Raw genomic sequence first — 13,664 nt, forward strand, 5'->3', positions numbered from 1 at the left:
TTTGATGGAGCACCAATATTTTTTCTTGTGCTTTTAAGAGATTTTTAAGGTTCTAAAGAAAGAAACTGAAAAACTGAGATACTCTTTTAAACTATAGAATCATTTATTTAATTTTGTGGATGTTCCATGTTTTGTTCACAGCTCATACTGAACGTAAAAGGCCAGTTTATGTAATGTGACTTGTTCTGATTTTTTTAAAACAGCTGTTAAATAAAAAGCTGAAAGGAAAAAAAACAGAGTAAAAAATAAATTTTGAAGAAACTGGAAAAAAGAAAGAAATTGAAGGACAAGCTGCATCGTGATGCATCAAGAATTGTTTTATAATCTAATTGTTACCCTTTTAATCATAATCAAATTGTGAGGCCAGTGAAGATTCACACCTCTAAACAACACCTGCACAGGATCGGTACATCCGAAAATCACACCTGTGGGACAGGTACAGGATGGCAACAACAGCTGCCTGAGTTACACCAGGAATGTACAATCCCCCCATCAGAACTCAGACTGTCTGCAATAGGCTGAGAGAGGCTGGACTGAGGGGTTGTAAGGCAGGTCCTTACCAGACATCACCGGCAACAACGTCACCTATGGGCACAAACCCATCTTCGCTGGACCAGACAAGACTTGCAAAAAGTGCTCTTGACTGATGAGTCATGGTTTTGTCTCACCAGGGGTGATGGTCGGACTCACGGACACCGATGCCTGTACTCTGAAGCGGGATCAATTTGGAGGTGGAGGGTCCATCATGGTCTGGGGCGGTGTGTCACAGCATCATTGGACTGAGCTTGTTGTCATTGCAGGCAATCTCAACACTGTGCATTACAGGGAAGACATCCTCCTCCCTCATATGGTACCCTTCCTGCAGGCTCATCCTGACATGAACCTCCTGCATGACAATGCAACCAGCCATACTGCACGTTCTGTGCGTGATTTCCTGCAAGTCAGGAATGTCAGTGTTCTGCCATGGCCAGCGAAGAGCCCGGATCTCAATCCCATTGAGTACGTCTCGGACCTGTTGTATCAGAAGGTGAGGGCTAGGGCCATTCCCCCCAGAAATGTCTGGGAACTTGCAAGTGCCTTGGTGGAAGAGTGGTGTAATATCTCACAGCAAGTACTGGCAAATCTGGTGCAGTCCATGAGGAGGAGATGCACTGCAGTACTTAATGCAGTATCCATTATCAGACCTTAAATGAGAAACTTGTCCTCATCGACACATGAAATCACCATCAGCAATCTCCTCCTTGTATGTTTCTTGTTGAGAAAATCCAATGATTGCAGATTCTGCAAGAGCAAGATCTTGTGGTGCCAAACTTTGACCATGTAATCCAGCCTTAAACATCTTCATCTCCCTTTTGACTTTGTCCTGTTCTATGATAGGATCACTTGTTTCAGAAGAAAGTGAAGACTGAATTTTATGTGTTGTCTTAGCTTTAAGAGAACATCTTTGAACTTTAAAAGAAATGCCACTGCAGTTTTCAGTTTTGTCCAGTCAGAAAAGTGGTTTAATAACTGATGAGTAGCATTATCAGATATTTTGAAAATGGCAGCAATTACCACAGTGTTCTTCCTTACCTCCGGGTCATCTGTTAAGACAAGTGCAGAATTGTGGCCATTTCTCTGAGGCATCCAAAAGAAAGTCTGGACCCTGTATCCAGCTTCTCAATGGACATACCTCTGGAAGCATCATCAGCTGGATTCAGCTTTATTCCAATATGTCTCCATTGTACAACTTCTCTTGCCTCTCTGATGACCGACACTCTGTTTACCACGAATGTGTGAAACATTTTGGCATCATTGGCAATGTATTTCAGCACAGTCATGCTGTCTGTCCAGAACACTGACTTGTCCAGATCAAGTTGAAGCTCCCTTTTGAGCATCTTGTCTATTCTAAGCACTAGACCTGCAGCTGTTAGCGCAAGTCTTGGAATAGTTGTTTGCTTCAAAGGAGCAATTCTTGATTTTCCAAGCATGAATGCAAGTTTTACTTGTTTGTGGTGATTTTCCAGTCACAAGTAAGACACAGTTCTGTAACCATACTCGCTAGCATCTGAGAAGTGATGCAACTGGGCTTTCTTGTTCTCTCCAAAATCCCTTGGCTTGATGCATCTGTCCACCTTTACCATTTCCAACTTATTGAGATATCACAGCCACTCTGACCATTGATGTGAAGTGGTCTGTGGTATCTTGTCATCCCACCCAATGTTCCTTTTACACAATCACTGCAACAACAACTGGAAGGCAATGTTAATGGTGAAAGGAATCCTAAAGGGTCGTAGATAGAACTGATGACAGACAGTATGCCTTGTTTAATCTTGAACATGAATCAGATTCTATACACCAGTGCAACCCAAGTGCTCTCTTCACAGGCAAGTTATCCTTATCCAGGTTGAGATCTTTAGTAGACTTTGACAGATGTTTATCTGGAATACTTGCTAACACAACACGGCTGTTACTCATTCACTTGGATAGCTGGAATCCTCCTTTGGAACAAACTGTGGTTAGGCCTTGTACCATCTGAAGTGCCTCCTCTTCAGTGGAGACAGACAGTAAACAGTCATCCACATAGACGTTATGCACTATGCTGTTAAGACCTTGTTCGAGAAGCAGGTTTTGCAATCTTCAGCGAGTTTTCTCAGTGCATAGTTAGCACAGCTTGGTGATGAGACCGCTCCAAATAGACGGACTTTCATTCGGTATTCTATTAAGCTTTGAGAAGTATCACCCTTGGGCCACCATAGAATACGCAGTAAATCCATGTGTCTCTCTGATACCTTCACTTGATGAAACATCGCCTGGATGTTCGCCATCAAAGCTACATGTTCTTGCCTGAACCTAGTTAAAACCCCCAACAGTGTGTTGGTGAGATCTGGACCTTGCAACAATTGAGAATTTAAAGACATTCCCTGAAAAACTGCACCACAGTCAAACACAACTCTGATTGTCTTCTTTTTAGGATGGTATACTCCATGATGCGGGATATACCACACCTTTCCATCATCCTGATGTACCTGATGTTGTGGTACTGCTTCAGCATATCCTTTGTCAATGACGTCAGTGAGAAAAGCAGGGTACTCTTTATGAAACTCCTGGTTCCTGTTGAATTTTCTTTTCAAACTCATTAGGCCCTGTTCAGCAATGCATCTATTATCTGGCATGATGACTTCTTCCTTCTTGAAAGGTAGGTCAATGCATTAATGACCATCATTAACACCAGCTGACTGGTTCATTACCTCCATAAACCTTTGATCTTCTCTGGACATTTTGAGATCTTCCTCTGTAGATTTCTCATTGAAATCATGATTGTACTGAGCAGTCAGTAGCTCCTCCAACTTGGTAACAGAAATCCTATTAGCAGTGACAATGAAAGCCAATCTTCCATTTATCATCTGCTTACTTTACAGAACAGTTAATGACCCACCCCAATAGGGTCCTGACAGCATAGGGTCCCTGACTTTGTTAATAATTTCCCATGGTTCCAGGAGCTTTGGCACATTTGTGCCAATCAACAATTCAACCTCAGCATCCAGTCTGGGAATCTTGATGTTATCCAAGTATGACCATTTCCTCAGATCCTCTTTATGAAGCACATTGTCTTTATTAACAGGCATCGACCTCTGAGTAAAGACTTCAGGCAAATCCATGAAGTTGTCTTCAGCTAATCCTGATCTCTCCAGGCTAGTGACAGTGGATGTGTTTACCACGTTTTCATGTCCCATTGTACGAAGCAATATGCGTTTCTTCATTCCAGTCATTTTCAGCCTCCTCATGAGCCTTTCAGTACAGAAGGTGGCTGTACTCCTTGGATCCAAGAAAGCATATGTAGTTACAGTACGGTGTCCAAGTTTGGGATTCACCTGAACAGGCACAATGGACAGTACACAATCATCTTCTCTGGCCCCAGTGTGAGCACAGGCCTGCAAAATGACAATAGCATTACTCATTTGAGACTCCTGAGATGTTTTAGCCTTAGTTGAGATGTGCAATATCGTAGGTTGTTTTAGACTGCATACATTACAAGTTTGACGACTTGTACAATCTTTGCTAAAATGTCCAGATTTTAGACAGGCAAAGCAAATTCCATGTTCCTTTAAAAGTTCAATCTTTTGTCTGTGAGACATTTTCTTTAGCTGAGGACATTTCTCCAGTACATGGTTTTCTTTACATGCATGGCAGCAAGATGAAGAGCTGGGATGTGGTTGACAGACTTTAGGCTGGGAACCTTCAACAGCGTTGACCACAGCCACTGTAACTGAGCTCCGAATTTTACCACTGTAAGGTGCAGATTTGCTTTTTGACCTTGTAAGATGTGGCTGGTTGTGTGTCTTTTGATATTTCCAAAGAGAGGATCTGTGAGAATTTTAACCTGATGTTCAATTAAGTTCACCATATCTGTAAACTTAACCTTACAACCTCGACGTTTTTGTAGCTCACATGCCGTGGTTCTCCATTTTTCCCGCAGTCGATAAGGCAGCTTCATCATGATATTCCTGAGGTTTGATGAAACGTTGATATCATCCATGTACTGCAAGTCTCCCATTACATTACAATACCCTCTTAGAAACAATGCATACACTTGCAAACCACTGGTGTCATCTGGTTTTATTGTAGGCCATTTCAGAGCCTTTTCCATGTATGCTGAAGTGATTTTTAGCTCATGACCAAAGTGTTCTTTTAACAAGTTCTTGGCTCTACTGAACCCTTGGTGTGCTGGCATATGCTGGCAGCTTCTGACTAGTTCTTGTGGGTGCCCTCTGGTGTGCTGTTCAAGATAATATAAACAGTCCTGCAAGTTTGTAGTCTTTCTTTCAATTCCATGTTCAAACGCTTGCATAAAAGAAGCAAACTGTAGTGGATCTCCATCGAACATTACCTGTGGAGGTAAAGTGGTTATAGCTTGTTGAAGAACCAGCTGGGCTGATATATTTGCTTGTTGTTGCATGATACTGTACACTATGTCTTGTCCTGTATTAATTTGTGATGGAGAATGAGCTTGTGGGGAGTGAGCTTGTGGAAAATTAGCTTGAGGTAGAGAATAAGAAATTTGATTATGAGCCATGTTTTGAGTAGCTGCTGCACCGTCCTGTATGCCTGCAGCTTTCTGTGTAGTAGAACCATGCAAAGCTGATTGAGTGACATTTCCAAACTGATCCATTTGAGCATGCCGGGTAGTCTGTGTATTGCAATTCGATGCATCAGATTTTTTTACATCTTGAAGGTGTTGTTTTACAACTACCGACATCACTGGTTTGTAGAACTGACAATTTTGCATCAGTAGCTCTATTTTTGCATTCAATTTAATTTGTTCCTTTTGTCTTGAGTCTCTCACTTTGAATGCAAAGTCCTTCTTCCTGAGCCTCCAAGACATGTAGTTTCTCCATAACAGCAGCCTGTTGTAATAACGCAGCCTTTTCTGCCTTAACCTTTAACCGTGCAGATGAAGTTGAACTTGAGGTGGTGTTTGAGCCTTTTGATGATTTGTTTTGATGAGGTGATTTTGAATAAACATTTGAGATACTGTCATCAGGTCCTGTTTCACTGCTTGTTGTAGATGATTCATCACAGTTTCCACATTCAATGGCTTCCCAGCATCAGACAACCACTATTTTACATCTTTAAGAAAAGCCTCATTTTCAGCCATTTTAGTGTTGAACCATTTAATTTGTTTGTCAAACTCATCCTGTGGGATTGCCATTTCCACGATTGAATTATGCAATTCTACAGCCTCTTTGCATAACTTATCAAATCGCTTTATTTGTTTCTCAACATTTGGTTTGGTTTTACTTGTGATTTTGAGAGAAATCAGGTCATTCACCTTTTGTTTGATTTTGTTTACTTGGTTCAACTTAGATTTTTTGGTCTTTTGCAGATTTTCAAAAAGCAGAGCAACTCCCTTTGCAGTCATTTTTCTCACTCTTTTTTGTGACACATTTTCATCAACAGCATCATCATTTGCAACATTTTCCACGGCAACAACTCTTCCACCATCAACAGCAGCAGCCACAGCCATGTCAGAGTGTGATTTATCCTCATCATCCATATAAAACAGCACAACGAGCACAGCGGCTCCACAGTAACAATATTTGCTGTCCACAGACACTTGAACACTTCAATACGTTATCAATTTCACAGCGCGATCAATAACATGCAATAATCGCATTTCAGCATGACAATGCAACACAATGTCAACACAGCACGTCAGATTCCGCCTCTTAATTTAACACATCATAAAACCACTGCATGAAGCTTTCAAAATTAGGAAACAGCACCCACCGACTTTCCTTAATGTCTGTAATGCATTATGTGTTGCAAAGTCCTCTCAATGACGTGTGCGGGAACTCTTGGTCCTTGTTCATCTTTCCTAGTATCGGCGTCTGAACGGGAATCCACTGCAATAGCGTTCCACGTGCCATCCACTCAACTCCGTGCCGTAATCCAATGGGAACGAGTTCTCACTTTTGTAGTGTCAGCTATCCACAATTTTATTTCCACTGTAGCTGCCGGCTTGGGAGTAAGGGTCTTTACGCACACCTATAATCCAATGTCCACGCATTGTAGATGCGTTTGGGTTGTGTTCCCATTTATTGACACAGTTGAAATATTTACAATATATACATTATTTACAAGAGTTAACCTTAGAGTTACTGTGTCTGTTAGCATGTGCATGAGCATGTGCATAAGCATGGTAAGAACCGTATGTTCCCACCACACAAGCCTCCTTCTACCGCTGTGTAAACACCTGGGGCACATTCAGCCCCGACAAAACGTAGCAAAACATTTATTTAAACAGAAACGGTAGTGCGTTGAACACCCTGTTGTGTTACGCAAGCGTTGCAACTATGGCAGCTGAGAATGCCATTCTTTGCGTTCTTTTTCGAAGAATTTTCGGAGCCTGATGAAATCAGCTTAAATACATGTTTAACACGCTCGATGTCACAGTCACTGCCTTGCCATCCAGAATAGCAGAGAACATCCCAATCGAGTGAAGGGATATGTGGATACTGTGGTTCCTAATTATGGTGATCCAACATTTGCCTTTCATTTCAGGGTGACAAGGCAAACATTTCTTCTAATGTCTTCAATTGTTGCATACAGCAAGCTGCAGTGGACACATTTGTAAAGGACTTTAGTTGGATCCATTGTGCACACTGCCTTTTTAACAGGGCAGGGTTTCTATACACATCACTGCTGATTGGGTAACACCTTTGACACACCCACCAAACGAGAGAAAACGTACCTCAAAGCCCGTTGCACACCGTTTCACACCGTTTTGAGGAAACATGTCGTTGAAACCGGAAACTGTAGCAAAACGGTGCACACCATTTTGAGATTGAACGTGCCCCTGATATAATACCCCTTTCCGTGCTTATACTGCCCCCCAGTGGTAACAACCCAAAATACATGCATTACACATACATACAGAATACACAATGGCTCCTACAATAACCTTAAACATTATGATACAATGTCCTTTAACATGAAAGTATTATCATGTTCATTAGTGTTTTTATAGAGTTTTTAGAGTCTCTAATTGTGTCAAATTACATATTTATATATCTGTGTTGACAAGGCTGTATTTTGTGGCTGAAGGCAGGACCTGATTTATTTAACCACACATATACTTACTCTATATTTCAGTGGAGGAGCGTATGGGTATGATACGCTTTCTAATATATGTTCATATGTATCATCTGTAATGTGTAATTATGGGAAATTAAAGAGGGAGAGAGGCATGTAGTGAAAGAACAACAGCTGCTGTGCCATGTCAAACACACTCCTGCTTACTGTAAAAAGAATGCGTGATGTCCTTTTAGAAGAGCTCTGCTCAAAGGAGTATTTCTGTGTGAGAGAGGTTTGTTTAGAAAGGCATCGAGTTACCCCCCAAAAAAATAAAATTCTGTCATAATTTATTCTCCCTCATGTTGTTCGAAACCTGTATGACTTTCTTGCTTTAGTGAAACACTGAACATACAGATGTAAAAAGAAGTACGTAATGGGAATTGTAGAATAATCAGATAAGCCTTATCATTTACATACATCGTTTAATGGCAGGGTTAGTCCTTTTGAAAATGTCACGATATGTAAATGATTTTACACATGACATGCTGATGACAGCAGAGAGAATATTACTGTGGAAAATGTTATTGCTCAAATTCATCCAAAAATGAAAATATTGTCATCATTTATCATACCCTCATGTAAGATTGTGCATGTAAATGTGCTAATTATTCAGATATTTTCTAAAAATCTGAAGCCTTTTTCTCAGGGAGAACAAGCTGAAAAACAGGGGACTTCATCAAAAGAGTCCATTTGACATCCATTTAATCTTACTGGTTTCTAGAAAACAACTGATAATTAAAGTGATCGTATTTGTGATTTTTCCTTTCTTATGGGTGTGACTGCTGTCTGTTTGACAATAATTCAACAGACAGTGATTAAAAGAGATTGATCGTTTCTGGAAACATCACTCTAAATAAAATTCACATTTCAGTTACCATCTAATTGTGACCACTACCCCCAGCGAACGGCCAGTATTCCGGTACACGGGACGCCTACTGTCGAAACTTTAGTCTGACTTCTCATTTCCATATTAACTTCAGTTGAAACTCTAAAATTGTTCTCTGAAATGCATTTATGTTGTAATGACAACTGTAATTGGTACAGCATTTATTTTCTTCTTTATTGAAAAAAATCCAGATTGTGAAAATATTATTAAGTTCTTAGCCACCTAGCAACACCCTAGTATCCACACAGCAACTAAACCACTTACAACACCTTAGCAACTGCACAGCAGTGACCTGACGACAACAGAGAACACCCTAGCAACACCCTAGCAATCACATGTGAACACCCTAGAAACTGCAAAGAAGATGAATAAAAACACTTATAACACCTTATTGACCACTCAGCAATGCCCTGACAACTACTCTGAACACCCTAGAAACCACACCGCAATGTGCTAAAAACACTCAGAACACCTTAGCAACCACATAGCATTGCCCAGGAAATCAATATATTACTTCATTACACTATTGCAACTGCTCAGCAATGCCCTGATAAGCACCAAGAACACCTTAGCAACGCCCTAGCAAGCGCATAGCAATGTGCTAAAAAAACACCCTAGCAGCCACCTAGTAACACCCTAGCAACTGCATCAGAATAAACCTCTTATAACACCTTAGCAACCACACAACAATGCCTTGACATCCACCAAAAACACCCTAGCAACTCCCTTGAAGCCAGATAATAATGTGCTAAAAACACTCAGAACACCTTAGCAACCGCGTAGCAGCACCCTGGCAACCACCCTTAACGCCCTAGGAGCCACATAGCAATCTCAACTGGATGTTATTGTGTATTTCTGAACTGTGTACATTAGTGTAAAAGTGTTAGCTGTAGACAGTTGGCATTCAAAAGGATTTTCCTTGTTTTGTTTTAAAGGTCATTCTGTGAAACTGGTGCCTTTTCCGGGCAGATATGGTGATTTTTAAGTTAATTTTTGAAAGATTTTAAATATTTATCAGGTATATAATGTGTTTAAAGACTTCTTGAAATCAAAATTGGAGTTTCATGTCTGTTAGCTTTGAGGTCATATATGCTAGTGTACTCTTAAAAGTTGACAAAATTCACTTTTAGCAAATATTTAAGCAATAAGGTTTGAGTGCCTTATTGCTTTGATAAAACGGTCACCACATAATAAAAATACTAAGGACACAAATGTTCATTAAAATTTTATATTTTGTAAGTTAAATCATTAAATGCCATCCTTCCGCTAGAAGATATCCACAGTTTTCCTGAGCAACCAGTGGGTGGTGCCATGATGATTCTAATAGCCTGTTTTATGTTTCTGGTCTTGAGATGCAATGTTAAAACTACCAAACGAGAACAACAACCATTTTGGAGTAAAAATGAATTTTAAGGCTCAACTTGTGCTGTTATTGGCTGACATAACTTAAAGTAGTTGTGATATCAACGTAACTAATGTAACTAACCTCGGGCCATTGGTTCATGTTATCTACACAATTAGTTGAGACACTGTCAATATACGGTCATCTCAACTCTGTGAAGTATCGGCACTATACAGCCACATGTTTTTTGATTTTTTTACAAATGTAACATCACCCACTAAGAATATATGCAGATGCTAGTGGAAACACTGGAGACTGAAAATTGAAAACAGTTGAATCGTGGAACACTTCCGAAGAAGGTAGATAGTCCCTGGCAGTAAACAGAACGTTGCTAGGCAACAAGAATGACTGTCAGCTATGGGTGCTACGGAGCAGAGACTGTGCAGCAGAGATTGGCCACTCCTATTTAAATGAATGGGAGAAATTGGAATGCCCAACCAAGAAACTCTTAACACCCAACGGTCAACAGATGTAGAAAGGAAGTCCCGCCTTACAGGTAAAAGAGCCAATCATCTTTTAGATACAGACATCACCTGTCAATCAACTCGCTAACGTGCATGCGCACTAGCTATACAAGCTAGGAAAATTGCATTTTTTAGTGTAGTCTGAGATAAAGAAGCACAATTAATTATACCAGTGTTGTCATATTTTACTGCTGATTTGAAATATGTTCTTTGATCGTAATCTTGACCGAATGTTTTTGAGATTTCGGTCTTTCCCCTTTCAAGAAGATAGGAGCTGCACTGGCATCATTTGAAGTAGCCTCCCGAGAGCATTCCAAAGATGGCCGACAGTGGACTGACTTGCTAGAAAGACTTTGCTACGGAGTGATACAAATAGAAGTTCCATGAAGAGGTTAGAGCTGTGATTTTATCATAAACAAAGCACGGCTGTTGACCAATCAGCATCCAGGACCAGAACTATCCATTTTATAAATGCATTTCAAATTTGTTCAAATTACTTTCTCTTCCGGGATTACAGAACAAAAATATTGATAACTCATACTGTACTCACTTATTTTGTCCTATCAAATCCTTTCTAGAATGAGAATGTCCCTCCCCCTAATACCAATTATTTTGACTAGCAACAGCAAGTAGTGAACCATGTTCATGGTTGTGATGTAAGCTAAAGGCTAAAGTTATTTGCGATTAATTGCAGATTTTGAAAGTGTTTAAATCTGACTCTAAATATACTACTTTTCCTGTCAAAATGCATTTATTTCGTCCTTAGGAAAGAAAACAAAACAATGTGTAACAATAGGGATTTTTTTGCATTTTCCAAATAAAGCGTCCACAGATATAAATGCACTAAAATAGCACTAATTAAATGTTTCCTGAAGTCTAAATGGGAGGTTGACTAAATGAAAGAACTAGTCCCTATAGGTTGGGTATTCATTGCAATACACATGACATCTCTTAAACTCTCATCCTCCACAGACTGTGGCTATCCGCTTTGCTACAGCAATCATGCAGCCGCATTCACGATTTGCGTCAGGGCGTCAACGCCAGCGTCAAGCTCCACATGAAAAGCGCTTGCAGACAATGTCTCATTCTGCGTTTTGGTGATAGTTAAGACTTGAAGTGCTTCTGTGTTAATTACATTGTGCCTTAGGCTGCAAAGTACTTAATTTAAAGTCCCATTTGGGCTTGTTTTGTACATCAAATAGCATTAAGAGTTCAATTCTCCATCACTTGATCATTAACACAGAATCGCTGTTGTGTGTGTTTGTGGTGTAAGTGTAATGACTCCGGGTGGACATATCACAAAGGTTCCACCCTTCCAACCAGTGTTTATGCTAGGTTATGCTTAATTAACGGTAAATGTATTAATTGCGATTAAGAAAAAATAACGTATGAAACTTTTAATTATTCACGTGTTTATGCCTTAATTTCAACAGCTCTAGATGGGACACCATCCATCCATCCCATAATAAAAGCTTTCATTTCCACATTTTCTTCAAAATGTGAATAGTTGGTAATATAGTAATATAGCAAGGAGAAGTTTGAAATACAGGGGTGGGGACAGGCAAAAAAAAAAAAAAGTCCATTTTTTTTTAGAAGTTACTGGATTTTTGTTGATGTGTTTAGAAAAAGTCCATATTAACAAGTGAAAATTGTGATCAGCTGTTAGTAATTTTTTACATCTACTTTTATGAGGGACACAAATGGCACCGTTTTATAGAATGACTCAGAAGCAGCATAAGCAATAGAGCTGGTTAAACTTAAAGAAGTGTAGCTGGGTTTAGCCTCGTCTTTGGAGGTCTTGTTGAGAAAATGAAGCAGTGTTGTACGCCCTGGGCAGGATTTGTGGTCACTGGCTGTCTTTGTTTGTGTTATGTAGCGTACTGTATGTAAGTTATTTTTAGTTGTTACAGAACAGCTGCAGACTGCTACAGCTCCTGTGATGGGCAGAGAGCATGCAACTCTTCCTACAGAGCTTATTTACCTGCCTCTGAGTGAAGGCTATTCTTATGAGGGCCATGTCAGTGTGAGCTGAGAGTGAACATGTTCTTGTCAGGTCTGATCTGGAATCAGTGTTTTTTCCTGCAAGTTGTAGACTGTAATTAAAAAAGGTTTTAAAAATAATATGATTCAAAATAAGACATTTGGCTGGTGTTGCCGAAATAAATGTAACCCTACATAGGCCTTCCTCATTTTTTATATCTGTTTAGATCTTGAGATAGGACTAATATGAGACTCTCCTGAAAAGCAGATTGCAGCAAACATTGCTGCATTATTGAATAACTTGAGGTTTATGGGGGAAGGAACAGTCAGTTCAAAATGCCAAAGGTTTACTTTTACTGTAGATGTGTAAATGGTGATCTCTGGGCCTTTGTTTCACTGCAAAAAGCATAAACGCATAGAGTCATTGTTGCACTTACATTTTCTGGACTAATCTTACAAAACAACACATTTTCCGTAGCCTTTTCCTTTGAGAAACAGTGATCTTCCTCCAGGGGGCGCTAAGTGACATCCATAGTGGAGTCGAGTGTTTTATGCTAACTGTTATTCCACCTGCTATGTTTCTGAGCACATACTGTATATACAGTATTCCAATGATCATTCTCAGATACCAGTCGCTATAGAGATCAGACTGCAGAGCTTTACCGAATGTATGTGTTTATGTTTTACAAACATCTGGTTACATCTTCAAACGGAAAATGTCCTAAATAAAGTACATTTCAAGTCATTTTAGGGTTAGATGTCAGCGGCTATTTAGCCTCAAGACTGAGCACATAGCAGAGAAGGGCCACTTCTATTTAAATGATTGGGAGAAATTGGAACGCCCAACCAATAAGCTCTAGCGCCCAAAGGTCAACGGATGATTGAAATGAAGTCCCACCTGAGAGCATTCCAAAGATGGCCGACAGTGGACTGACTTGCTAGAAAGACTTTGACCATATGTATTAAAATAAATGGGAGAAATTGCAATTACCAATATGGCAGATGTAGAAAAGAATATCCTTCTTACAGGTAAAAGAGCCAATCACCTTTTAGATACAGACATCGCCTGTCAGTCAACTCGAGAACACTGGACCAGCCTGACAAATAGCTTTTTCTTTTTCTTTTTAAAAAAAAAATCTGAGCTAAAGAAGCACAATTTATGATACCAGTGTTGTCGGATTTTACTGCTGATTTGAAATGTGTTGTTTGATCGTTGTCTTGACCAACTGTTTTGGAGATTTCTGTCTTTCCCCATTCAAGTAGATAGGAGCTGCACTTTTACGCCACTTGCATCCATTGAAAATACGGAGCGTTC

At 39.9% G+C, this 13,664-nt stretch overlaps 1 protein-coding gene across 1 annotated transcript in view; it reads left to right on the forward strand.

Moving 5' to 3' along the window:
• The window catches only part of ano5a (anoctamin 5a), a 98,176-nt gene that overhangs the window by 15,124 nt on the left and 69,388 nt on the right, over positions 1-13,664 (forward strand). The window lies entirely within an intron of this gene.

This window comes from Myxocyprinus asiaticus, chromosome 48 (genome assembly GCF_019703515.2).
Source record: "Myxocyprinus asiaticus isolate MX2 ecotype Aquarium Trade chromosome 48, UBuf_Myxa_2, whole genome shotgun sequence".
Taxonomy (NCBI): domain Eukaryota; kingdom Metazoa; phylum Chordata; class Actinopteri; order Cypriniformes; family Catostomidae; genus Myxocyprinus; species Myxocyprinus asiaticus.